At 34.2% G+C, this 13,606-nt stretch overlaps 1 long non-coding RNA gene and 2 pseudogenes across 8 annotated transcripts; 2 read left to right on the forward strand and 1 right to left on the reverse strand.

The window, feature by feature from the left end:
• The first annotated feature begins 4,357 nt into the window (after positions 1 to 4,357).
• On the forward strand, positions 4,358 to 8,820 carry LOC148780817 (protein FAR1-RELATED SEQUENCE 5-like; annotated as a pseudogene). The gene is made up of 3 exons (XR_016060079.1): positions 4,358 to 8,162; positions 8,379 to 8,430; positions 8,524 to 8,820. The product of XR_016060079.1 is annotated as a protein FAR1-RELATED SEQUENCE 5-like (transcript).
• On the forward strand, positions 8,081 to 10,264 carry LOC110007257 (transmembrane 9 superfamily member 11 pseudogene; annotated as a pseudogene).
• A 101-nt stretch (positions 10,265 to 10,365) lies between these two features.
• Positions 10,366 to 12,498, reverse strand: LOC148780818 (uncharacterized). 7 transcript variants are annotated; one of them, XR_016060095.1, is made up of 3 exons: positions 12,288 to 12,498; positions 10,995 to 11,125; positions 10,366 to 10,889 (listed from the first exon to the last, which is right to left on the reverse strand). It is a non-coding gene; the product is annotated as an uncharacterized LOC148780818 (long non-coding RNA). The 7 variants fall into 7 exon arrangements; XR_016060096.1 differs by adding an exon at positions 11,346 to 11,447 and having other exon boundaries at positions 10,366 to 11,125; XR_016060091.1 differs by lacking the exon at positions 10,995 to 11,125.
• Positions 12,499 to 13,606: the final 1,108 nt, after the last annotated feature.

A 13,606-nucleotide genomic window follows, 5' to 3' on the forward strand; every position in this document is an offset into this window, starting at 1 on the left:
ATTTATCTCTTCTTTTAAGGAGAATAGAAATTTCTCTTTATTTTTTAATTGATTTTGAGCCTGATTGATTTCTTTTATTTTTGGTTTATCAATAAATTCAAACTTTACTTTATGACCATCAATTTCAGATTCTACACCTGTGTGATCTAATAGTTTTATTGGATACAAGAGGTTCAAAAAGGGTGTTCCAAGTATAACCGCTTGTGATAGTCATTTTACCATTATGAACGGTAATATAAAACAACCTCCATTATTGCAGACAGCTGCATCAGAAAGTTTATAATTAATCATCATTCTTTTACCATCAGCAGTATTTAAAATGTGTGTGGTTTTGTCAAAATATTTAGAAGGAACAAGGCCTTCATTAATACAATTTAAATCTACACCAGAGTCTATTAAGGCGATTGTCTAGAAGTTGTATTCTTTATTAACTATAATTGTAACATAAGTGTGCCATTTTTGTGATATGATTCTATCGACCAGGTTGACATAAGTTAATGTCCCTAGATTTTTATCAGTAATATGATTATTTTCAGTTGAGGGGATATTCAATTTTTCGAATTCATTTATAAGTGGGACATTAGGCTCACTTCCTCCTGCAAAATGAGTCTCTAATTGTTCAATTCTTGTTTTAAGCTGTTTTATTTATTGCTTAATATTGTTTACTGCATACTTCAAAACTTCCATGGTAGTGTCTTTTGAAGTTCCTCTTGATTTTTCTTTTTTTTTCATCATGCTTATGATATTTTTAAACTCATAAGTACGTTTTGTATAGGAATCTTTTTGTTCTAGTATTTCATCCTTGGGTTTTAATTTAGACATATAAGTGAGTAAAGCTTCTCTTTTAGAAACATGATCCTCTATTTTATCAATGATATCTAGAATCATATTTTCTTTTTGGGTTAAGGTGTTTATTTCTAACCCGTTTATAAGACAAATTGATTTATAATAATCACATTGGCAATCAATATTATTTTCCACTTCTTCCTCACTGGAGGAGCTAGAATCGTCTATAAGGTTTATAGAACCTTCAGAAAATGAATCCGACTCTTCGTCGGAAGTTAAAAGAACCTAACATAGTTGCCTTTTAAGACCTTCATCAATGTTTAGGTTATTTATTTTCTTTTTAGTTTTGCATTTGTTAGCCGGATGGCCAAATTTGCCACACTTTCTACAAATAATAGGTTTTCTTTTAAACCTAGGGGATCTATCCCTTTCATCTTCTATAATAGAATTTTTCTTTTTTAGAAAATTTCTTTTAAATCTTTTAGATTTTTTCTTGTATGTTTTAGAAGATCTTTTATCATTTTGAGTTTTCCCGGGTTTTGATTTTATGGATTCAAAACCAAATTGTTCACAAAAATCTCTTAACTCTTTTCTCCTGGTCAAATTTTGTTTTTCCAATTGTTTTCTAAGTTTAAGGTCAGTACAAATTTCTAGACCTGTAGCACAAACTTCAGCAGATAATTCTCCAACAGTATAAAGATCATAATTTAATTCTCCATTATTTTTAGGTTTTAACTTATTTTTTACCTTTTCAGCAAATAATCTTGGAAGGCAAGCAATAAATTGACCCGTCCAATAACGAGCTCTACAGTCCTCAACTGTAAGGAGTCTAGAGGTAAAAGTATTCTTATACCATTTGTAATGGGAAAGAGTAGGACATCTAAGAATTTGTAAAAGGTCTGACTATCTTTGAGTCAAAATGCTAGTATTACCTATGAAATGTAGAGCAATGATATATATCAAGGTATTTACACATTCATCTTCGGTAACCTGAACAGTTTGTATTTGATCTAGTTGTATTGCCCTAGTTATGGTATACTGCTTTTTAGCAATCAAAATGCAACTTTTCTCTATTTCAGTAAGATAATTATCTCACCAACTTCTCAACTGTCCTGTAAATGCTACTAGGATTGCCTTAGCCACATCTGGATCTTGATTTCCATTATTTATGCTAGCAATAGCATATATCATCATGTGTCTAAACAGGGTAAGCATTTGATATTCACTCAAGGTATCAAGGTTTCATTCTACTATTGCCTTACTGTCATACATGGCTGATCCCATTAGGATAGCTTCTTCGTGTTGAATGTCAACAGGTGAAGACCTCAGATACTACATTTTTGTAGGAGCCATAGGCCTGGTTTTAATTTCATAGCCAACTTTGTTGATTTCAACATGCTCATTTTTAGCTTACTTAAAAACTTATTCTAAACTTTCAATGTCTTGCTCAGTGCAGTCATGAGTAATATCGTCAATCATATTGTTAGAAGTCTCCTGAATTTTTTCCAAGGTTTTTCCTATTTCATCTATTTTTAGATTTTCTAGTCTAGAAATAACTTCATCAAGAAATTCTGAGCTCACAAGTTGCAATTTAAATCTATTTTTAGGTAGTTCCAGTGAGTGTTTAAACACTAAAGGGGAAGTAGTTTTGACCTGGGTTGGTATAGGTTTAGATGATGAGGGTTTATCAAAAGTATCTTTTTTAGATACTAAATTCTATATTCTACCAGCTTGTTCTCCTATGGATTTAAGATAGAGGTTAGTGTAATTATTTTGTTCTATAATAGATTTAAAACCTTCCATATTAGGGTTATCAGAAGTTTTTTTTTGAGGGACCAATAGTCCCTTTGGCATCTAGGATAATGTCTTTCGGAGGATGCCTTCATTTTATTTCACCTTTTGATGTTTTGTAATTATTATGCATAGAATTTAGTGTGTTAACCTCAGGAGATTTTTTTAATATATTTTTTGTTTATATATTTGAATGGAAAGATTAACTTATTTGTTTTGACAAACCTTTCTCCAAACCACTTGAAAAAGAACATGTTTCCTTGCACCTTGTTCATGGCTTCAATATATTTTTGTTTAATATATTGCCGTGATCTCTCAGTTCATTTATTTAGGAACCATCCCCTTATATTTTTTATTATGATCTGAGTTAAAATCGACTTCAATTTTTTCATAATTTATTTGAAATGTTTTAACTTCAATAACATTAACATTTTGGGGATCATATTCAACATCAGAAAATGTTGGTCCTGGTGATTTAGGTATGGAGTTATCTGTTTTAGGGGTTTCAACATTATAAACAGGTTGCTTAACTTCTCCAACTCTTCTTAATTCTTGTAACATAGCATTAATATGTTGATGCTCGCATTCCGTATGAGGAATAGAAGAGGTAGAACTTCTAACAAGAATTCTAGGACTTTGGGAAGCAATATGAATTCTAGCACTCCTTTGAAGGTTAAATTATATTTGGATTTTTCCACTAGGGAATTTGATTATAGAATTCACATAAGAATTTTGTACAGGTCTTGCAGGGTTTCATTTTGTAAGTTCCATTGTGCTGGTAGATTTACTTGACTCCATGTTATAGTTTTAGGAACTATCAAATTTGATTTTTCCACATTAGTTTGGAAATATAAGGTTTGTCCCCTTTTATCCATCTCTTTCACATCAGGACATATAGTATTCATCACCTTATAGCAGATTCTATAAATGACAGCAATATTTTGGGAACCAATTTCTATATTAAATTCATCAGTTTTAAGGTTTAAAGTTAAAACCTTTAGAAGATTAGGGTCAGTTAAAGAAACTGAGAAATTTGTGTAGCAGTTAAAATATATCGGGCCTTCACAAAGGCTGGATTCTACAATTCCTAATAAGGAATCATAAAAGTTTCTATGTCTCACGTCTCTTAAGCAGAGAAGGACTAAATTATTAAATCCAATACGGATTAGAGGTTTAACTGCAATTTGGACTAACCCTATGTGTAAATAATTATATCCCTTTTTTTGGTGTTTTATATCCTGTCTTTAGATAGAAGAGAGATTGTATTTGAGATTCAAGGATAAACATAGTCTTTTCAACCGTTTTTATAGCATAATCACTCTTAAATGGTATAAGAGCCAAGTTTATTGTCTAGTGTTATTACTTAAATTTTGATCTTTCTAAAACAATTAAACTATTAAAGTTGTAAGTGACAGTACGTCTTATCCCGTGGAACCCTAAGTCGTGGTTGAGCACGTACGCGCAAGAACTACGTTGCCAGTGTTCTTTTTCCATTGACTGTGAAACAGGAAATAGGTAACTTCGTTATTGACTCGAAGGCTAACTAATTTAGGAGTAGATCTCAAACTTTAAACAATAATGCTAGCTCTTCATGTTCTCATATAAGTATTATAAAAAATACTGAAGAAATACTCATATATAATATAGAAAAAAATATACAAAATTGAAATATTCTTAAAGTTCCTACTTGCGAAATATATATATATATATATATATATAAAATATAATGAGACGGTGTGGTGTGTTAGCCCATTTTTGGCCATTGGATCCAACGGATGAAATTAAAACTCAAATCTGATTTGCTTGCCATTATCTCCCGCTCCCTAAGCGATAAACCAGCGGAGTTGCAGACACTGTTGAGCGGGACATTTTTTCTAGAAAGAGAGACGTGGAGACCATTGGGAGGGAGACGGCGAAAGAGGGAGGGCAGGTATTTTCTAGAGAGGGAAAGGAGGCATTTTTCTAGAGAGAGAAGGGAGGCATTTTTCTAGAGAGAGAAAGGAGATATCCTTGTCATGTGCAGGTGAAGAGGAGACACGTCTTTAAAGCTTTTTGTGCTTGTGCTTCTCTGACATTGTCTCTCTCTCTCTTCTCTGTCATGGACGCCATATATGTTGGAGTTGCAGCATACCACGCCGTCGCATTGATGCAGAGGAACCCTTCTCTCTCTATATGTATCTAAATAACCGTGGCAATTTATAGATCTCTCTCTCTCTCTGCTCTTTCTCACTCTTAATTCTTGGTTCAAGATAGTGGATCGTCAGCTGGCTGATAATTCTCTCCCCTCTAACTCCATTTCTATTCTTTTATTCTGTGTCTTATTTGGATTGTTTTATTTGTGAAAGATAAGTTTTTAGTGGTCCTCTGGTTTCAAGGAAAATGCCTAGGGTTTGAGACCTGATTCTGAGAGTTTTTGTGATTGTTTATTGCGTGAAAGGAAATATTTAGGATTTGTTTGGCCAATGGCATGTTTTAGGATTTCTTTTTGGAGGATAGAACGGATTTTGGTGCCTGCAGGTGGTTCTAGATGTCAAGTTAGTTTGCTTATGTGATTTTCTGTATAAGTATTGATATCTTCATCTAATCAGGTTTTCTGAAGAAAGTGTCAAGGATTTGTTGTGACAATTCTCTCAATTTTGCCTGTTGATCAGAGGATGATTTTGTTGGTTCTCTTTTTGTATCCAGGATTTATTGTGGTGCTTCTTTCAATTTTTCTTGTTGATCAGAGGATGATTTTGTCCATTCTCTTTTTCTTTTTTCTCCATACATTCTGCAATTTTCCCATAGGTAAGCCTCATGTTTCATGTAGAATGAGTTTAATGGCATGCAACTATTCAAAGGTATCTGTTTGGTGTCAAAGCTTAGAGATTTCCAGGAACTTGTACAATGTTCTTGGTAAGTTTAACTTAAAAATATTGCTGCAATGGAATTCAAATGTTATTTTTTAGCTATTTTTCATAAATATCCTGACAAGTTGGTAGGTCTGCCAAGTTATATTTTGGATCCTTCAATGCATTTATTGGATATTTGTTAACTTTTTGGGGAATTTATTTTATGGTTTGTGCATGAAGTTGATTTGTTTTATTTTCATCCATCATTGCGAAACTCCTAAATTTTTTAAGCTCCCCATTATTTTATTGGGAAATTTTTATTGTGTTTGAAAAATTTAAAAATTGCAAAGTCCTCGTGGGAATGATGTTTTTTGCATAGGTTATTATTGCATACATATTGTCATGGCTATTGACAAAGATCAAAGCCATGCCCTCACCAATGATGTTGTCAGTTACAGTGAGATGAATTCTTGGGCCATTACTCATATTGTAGGTGAGGATGAGAATAGAGTTGAAAATATGGTGGAAGCTTCTCATTATGTCAATGATGATGCTAGAATGATAGAAAATTCTATGGTAAAAGTTGTAATTGAATCTTAAGAAAATTTGAAGGTTGAACCATTTGAAGGAATGAAATTTGAATCTCAAGAATCTGCGAAAGAGTTCTATAAGGAATTAGCATGCGTGCCAGTACCCTTTATTATACGCATGTTGGAATTGCTAATGCTAGAAGATTTGTTTGTTCAAAACAAGGATTTCGAGAGAAGAAATATATGGACAATGAAAATAGAGTTAAAAGACCACGTGCAATTACTCGAGAAGGATGTAAGGCAATGATGATGGTGAAGAAAATTGATAATGAAAAATGGGTCATTATGAAGTTTATAAAAGATCACAACCATTTGCTAACGAAGCCCAGAGAAGTTCACTATCTACGATCACATAAGAAGATGACCAACACAGCACAACATATTATAGACACATACACCAATACAGTATTACGTCGGCACCTTATAATGTCCGTGCTTAGCAAAGAAGCGGGTGGAAGTGACAATCTTGTATTTACTGATCATCATTGTCGAAATCACATTGCCAAAAGTCCGCAAAAGAGATTTGAAAAAGGAGATATTCAACTTGTCCTTGAATACTTTAGAAATATGCAATTTGAGAATCCTGCATTTTTCTATGAGATGCAAGTAGATGAGAATGGACATTTGACTATAATATTTTGGGCCGATGCTAGATCAAAGATGAACTATCAATTTTTTGGAGATGTTGTGTTTAACACAACTTATTGACAAACAAGTATCGAATGCCTTTTGCACCATTTACAAGAGTAAATCACCATCGTCAATCTGTGTTATTTGGTTGTACTTTACTGATTGATGAAAGTGAAGAGTCATTTGTTTGGCTTTTTAAGACATGGCTTCAAGCAATGTCTGGTCATCATCCAACTTCAATAATTACTTACCAAGATATTGCTATGGTAGCAGCCATCATGTGAGTATTTCCAAATATTGGCCATCATCTTTGCTTATGGCACATTCTGAAGAAAGTACTAGAGAAGTTGTCTCATATATATGCGGAACATGAAAACATTTTTAGTGATGATTTGCACAAGTGCATCCATAATTCTGAGACAATACAGGAATTTGAATCATGTTGGCAAACAATCATTGATCGCTACAATTTAAGAGAGAATAAATGGCTAATCAAAATGTATGGTATTCGTGAGCAATGGGTTCCGGTATTCATGTGCAACACCTTTTTTGCAGAGATGTCTACAACCCAACGTAGTGAGAGTATGAATTCATTTTTTTATGGCTATGTAAATGCAAAAAGCACTCTAAAAGAATTTGTTGAGAATTATGCACTTGCATTAGATAATTGGTTTAGAAAGGAGAGAGATGCGAACTTTGAAACAATTCACAAACATCGGGTTTTGAAGACTTATTTTCAAATGGAGAAAGAAGCATCGTGCATTTATACCAACGCAATGTTTGAAAAATTCCAAGAGGAATTGTGTCGCAGTTTTGAGTATGTTGTGATAGAATTAGAGATTGATGGAGAAATAATTGTATTTAAAGTCTCAAAATATGACGAAGAGAAAAGGGTATTCATTGTTACATTGAATGCACTTGAAATCAAAGCAACTTGTAGTTGCCAATTGTTTGAGTTCACTGGATTACTTTGTAGACATATTTTAATTGTTCTTAGAATGAAAAATATTTTTAAAATCCCACCTTGTTACATTTTGAAGCGATGGATAAAAAATGCCAAGGAAGGGTGTGTAATAGATGGACATGGTCATACAATGTAAGTTGATTTGCATGAATCCTTGACTGTGTGATATAATGAATTGTGTAGAAGGCCGATAACTTTGCAGAGAATGGAGCTATGTATAAAGAAACATTTCAAGAAGCATATGTGTTCTAGATGAAGGCTTGAACAGAGTTGCAATTGTCCAAGAAAATATCGATGGGACATGTCAACAAGGCAGCCTAAAAGATTATGAAGTTTTGTAATTAAATGTCAATGTAAGTGAAGAAGTGAATTTAATAAACAATTGGAGAGTGCTTGACCCCTTACCAGTGAAGACAAAAGGGAAGCCTCCTAAGCATCGGTTGAAATCCTTCTTGGAGAATACACAAAAGAATGATCGGAAATGTACCATGTGTAAAGCTAGTGGTAATGATAAGAGGAATTGCCCAACTTTGAGGAGTGTACTAAATATCGAAGAATGCAAATCAAAAGGTTCTTAAACTGACCTTTTTTTTAAATGCATCATTTTCAATTGTTAGTGAATTCGTAATTGATCTCTCTCTCTCTCTCTCTCTCTCTCTCTCTCTCTCTCTCTCTCCCCCCCCCCCCCCCCCCCCCCCCCCTCCCTCCCTCCCTCCCTCCCTCCCCCCCCTCCCTCCCTCCTCGCACCCCACCACCCTCAATTAATTAATATTTTGTTTGTAACAGATTCAAGTGACAATCATACTCATGTTTGAAGAGTATTGGAGAAGTTGCACTAGTAATTACCGATAATTCACGTTTAATGCATCGTTAAATATTCTTGTAAATTGGTTTTATAATATGAAGTGTAAAATCTAATTGCATGTTGCAGGAAGTTGCTCTTTTGGTGATATCTTAGTCTGAGCATGGTGGAATACTGGCTGGTATGGTTGGTGGGCTTCTATGACAAGTTCTTGTTTTTGTGGGTGTGAGCATACCGGAATACTGGCTGGTATTGTTGGTGGGCTTCTTGTGCTTGGAGGAGGCTTCATATTGGGGTCACTGTTCTTATGATGCATAGCATTGATCAGAGAAAGAGATTCTTGTAATTTCAATTCTATGTTTCTGTCACAAAAACAGTTGAATGTATTCATTAATGTTGGCAAATGCATTGAGATCACAACTCTAACTCTCTCTCTCTCTCTCTCTCTCTCTCAAAATTGTTTAGACCGGTGTTCATTGAATTCATTATCCACTCAGCACCCAATTCATAGTTCACTAGAACAGAATTGGCATTATTCACAATAGATATATAAAAAAAACAAGAAGCTTTGGTTTTTCAACGATGGGTTTTTTCATTCTGGTTTTTTAGAGATTGGTTTTGGCATTATTCCCAATCGCTTTCTCAAAGATTCATTCTGGTTTTTCAGAGATGGGTTTTGTAACTTCTCTTGGGTCATGGGTTTTGTGTCTCTGTTTATTGGTTTGGATCTCTGAGGCTTTCTATTTACCTGGAAGTTATCCCCACAAATACCTCAAAGGGGATGAGCTATGAGTTAAGATGAATTCTCTCACTCTGTTGAAACAGAGATTCCTTATAGTTATTATAGCCTCCTCTATGTAATGGTGGGTAATGGGGTTCAAAATTTGGGAATGGGGGTTGTTACCATACTCTTTGCAGCCTTTGGTTTCATGTCTCCAGCCTCAAGAGGAACTGTCATCACTGGTATGCTATTATTTTTCTATATGGTTCTTGGTGTAGCAGCTGGTTATGCAGTCGTTAGACTTTGGAGGACCATCAATAGTGGGGATCACAAGGGTTTTATGGAGAGTGGCTTGTTTCTTTCCTGGCATTGCCTTTCTTATTCTCACTACTCTGAATTTCCTCTTATGGGGTAGTTATAGGGTGCAATTCCCTTCTCACTATTTGTTGTGTTGATTTTGCTCTGGTTTGCATTTCTGTTCCTCTAACTTCATTGAGCTCTTCTTCATTATGTCAAGCCTCTGGCTTAGCCATGTCTACTATGTGTTTGGGTTCCTTCTAATTGTTTTTATCCTTGTAGTGGTATGTGCTGAGGTTTCTCTGGTCTTGACCCATATACACATTTGTGTGGAGGATTGGCAATGGTGGTGGAGGGCCTTCTTCTCTTCTGGCTCAATTGCTATCTATATCTTTTTGTATTCAGTCAATTACCTGGTTTTTGATCGGTTTGAATGGCCCCGTTTCAGTAGCCCTATATCTGGGTTACTCCCTTTTCATGACTTTAGCTGTTATGTTGGCAACGGGAACTGTTGGGTTCTTATCATCTTTATGGTTCGTGCATTACTTATTCTCGTCTGTCAAGGTTGATTGATTCAAAACTTTGAGGAGGCTCTGAGAAATATTCATGGAAGAACCAACATCATTTACTGGGTCTCTTTGTTGTGAGAACTAGGTTAGAGTATCTTGTAATTTTTTTCATATATGTTCCATGAAGCAGCTTGTTATGGCTATTGGGCCATGGATGCTTTGGCATTCCATTGATGGCAATAGAGTTGAATATTTTTTGTACTAGCTGCAGATGCTTCCATTCTGCACTGTAATCCTCTTTTATGAATAGGAAATTTATCAAAAAAAAAATTTGTGATTGTTACTTTGCTAGGAGCTTTGAATTTGTGTAGATAATTCATAAAGATCAATCACATATTAGGAGAGAAGAGGCAGAATAGCTTTGAATAAGTAAAAGGTATCCAATTCACTTGATGTAGACTGAATATTATTCCAAATAATCACTATGACTCTTGCCGATACAACAATCTTGGAAACAATGGATTACATAGATCGTATTAATCAGAAAATCAAATGAACCAAATGATTGCCACCAAAGTTGCAAAGACATGAAGTAAAAAGAAACGTGTATGGGTGATGCCATCTGATTTCGATGATGGCCAAGGAAAATTTTCATTGAATTCACTCAATGGAATTCAATTCCTTTCTTATCCATTCATCTTCGGGTTCCACTTCTAGAAGAGGCTGGAAGAGGTGTTTTGGATTTCATGGTTGGTGCTGTTGGGTTCCTTGGGCAGCAGCTCTGAGGAGGTCTCGAAGGTGCAGCGATTGCAGAACCGAGAGTTGATCAGAGAGAGTGAGCCTCTGTCTTTGCTCCTCTTCCATCCTCAGAAACTTCTTTGTCTTTAAGTTATTTTTCTTCTCTTAGGGATCATAGGACTACAGGAGTTTCAGAGATGACCCGCAGAACCCCTACCCCCTTCAAATACCTGGGAAAAAAAAAGAGGAAGAAAATGAAAAAATATATTATTTGAAAAAAATCTAATTATAACTCACATGGCCAAGGTAACAATTCCACTTGCTAATGTGCTTACACATCCAAACTTTCAAACATATGGTTTAGAGAAAGAGAGAATATGCTGTAACAACCATCCACTCAATTGGCTTTTAATATTTCCACCAATTTGCATAAAACCATAGGGAGCTTCTTTTGATCTTCGGTGCCCTAGAGAGACATATAAATTACAGTCTTTAGGAACTTGGGACAAATGCTTTTTTATAATTAAATTCCAAAATATTGAAACTAAGGACACCCAAATTCGATTGAAGTAAATTCTACAGCCCACTAAGGTATGAAGGAATATTATTTTCCTAACACAATCCCAAAACAGAAATCACAGGGACACAGTATAACAGATAAATTGGTAAATCACAAAGTGAAGCACCTCTGCTTGCCATAAGCTTGGTAAATCACAAAGTAAAACACCTCTGCTTGCCATAAGTTCCCAAAACTTAACCCTATTTCCAAATCAAGCCAAACCCATTGCCTGAAAAATAGAAGAAAGTATTCCATTGTTTTAATGCCAATAAATTGAGTATCAAAACAATAGAACAGTTGTTCCAATTACAATTGCAGGACTCCCTTACTGAAACAAAACAATGAGTAGTGAAAACTACGAAAGGCACAGAGAGCGAAGACCGATTAATCCAAAAACCACATGCGATGAAAACTATAAATATTAACAAAAATTACAAATTCAAAGATGCAGGGGCATAGAACGAACAACGATGGCCTACACAATAGAACAAGTCATCAATAAAACCAAAACCCACATGTGGAGAAAACTTGAAACCAAACTTAGAAAACACAAATAACTAAAATCACAAATTAGAAGATGCAGTTCAACAAACACGCAACAATGGCCCCCATAAATACGCATAGTCTACTGCAGAAAAAAGTGACATCTCAGAAAGAAGAAATAGCAGGCAATCCAAATTTTGCAATCAAATTATAAAAAATAAATCACAAATAGGAAGCAATAATGAACAAAGAATACAAATCATCAAACAAAAGCTTTGAAGAATTCTTGCCAAGAAAAGCAAATCTCACGGAGTCAGCCAGTTGCAGTAGGAATCCTCTCCTAATTGAATTAAAAAAAAAGGAGGAGCCAAGGGAAGCTAGGGTTTTGGAGATAGGGTCCTATTTAAATAATATATATATATATATATATATATATATATATATATATATATATATATATATATATATATATATATATATATATATATATAAACGCCAACAGATATGGCGTCCATGACAGGGAAGAGAGAGAGAGAGAAAGTCAGAGAAGTATGCACAAAAAGCTTTAAAGATGTCTCCTCTCCACCTGCACATGACAAGGATTTCTCCTTTCTCTCTCTAGACAAATGCCTCCCTTCTCTCTCGAGAAAAATGCCTCCTTTTTCTCTCTCCAGAAAATGCCTGCCCTCCCTCTTTCTCCGTCTCCCTCCCAATGGTCTCCACGTCTCTCTCTATAGAATAAATGTCTCTCTCGACAGTGTCTGCAACTCATCTGGTTTATCACTTAGAGAGCGGGAGATAGAGGCGGGCAAAGCAGATTTGGCGTTTTAATTTCAAATCAGATTTGGGGCTTTAATTTCACCCGTTGGATTCAACGGAATCTAAGGGCCAAAAATATGACAACACACGGTCTCATATTATATATATATATATATATATGAAAAATACTATGCAACGTCTATAGGCAGCAAAAATAAAAAGAGATTTCACGTACCGCCATCATCATCCAAAGTTCATCGTATGGTCACGATTATCTACTAGGATTTATTGTTTATTTTTTTTCTACTAGTTGAAATGATCTAAATTTTGGATCGTATATTCATCAAAAATAAAGGAATCTTTGAAAAATATTAAACAAATATTTTATTTGAAAATAATTGACCAAAATACCCTTGAAATGTTTTGGGGGTATTTTTGTCAATTTTGTTTTCATTGATAATTTTTTTTATATTTTTATTATATGCGCCTCAGTAAGATGTACATACCCTCCAAATTTCAGATCATTTAGATTTATAGAAAAAATAAAATGAAAAATAAAACTCTATCGGATAATCGTGATCGTGCGATAAATTTGGACAGTGATGAAGGTAGGCGAAATCACTATTTATTTTTGCCTATAGGCGTTGGGAAGACTTTATATATATATATATATATATATATATATATATATATATATATATGAAAAGCTGGGGTTAACCCACTAACTCATATGAACATATGACCACAATGGCCTAAATTGAATCTAGGCCGATCTAACGATCATGAATATCTAGTAGTGCTCAAAATTTTTTTTTTTTCTACAAATCTAAATCACTTGAAATTTTAGCCGTGTATTCATCATAAGTTGGTGAATACATGAAATAAATTGATCAAAATATCCCCGAAAGGTTTTGAGGGGTATTTTGGTCATTTTTATTTTTACAAATAAATTTGTTTATATTTTTATTAGGTGTACCTTGATGAGAAAAACACACACCTAAAATTTTAAGTAATTTGGATTTATAGAAAAATAAATAAAATTTAAATTCAGATTCAATCTAGGCCGTTGGGCTTATATATATATATATATATATATATATATATATGCGGTTTGTATATAACTTAGGGTCTAAATAATCAAATTAG

The sequence above is a fragment of the Amborella trichopoda genome, chromosome 8, assembly GCF_054954075.1.
Source record: "Amborella trichopoda isolate Santa Cruz 75 chromosome 8, AtrichopodaSantaCruz75HAP2 v2.0, whole genome shotgun sequence".
Classification (NCBI taxonomy): Eukaryota; Viridiplantae; Streptophyta; class Magnoliopsida; order Amborellales; family Amborellaceae; genus Amborella; species Amborella trichopoda.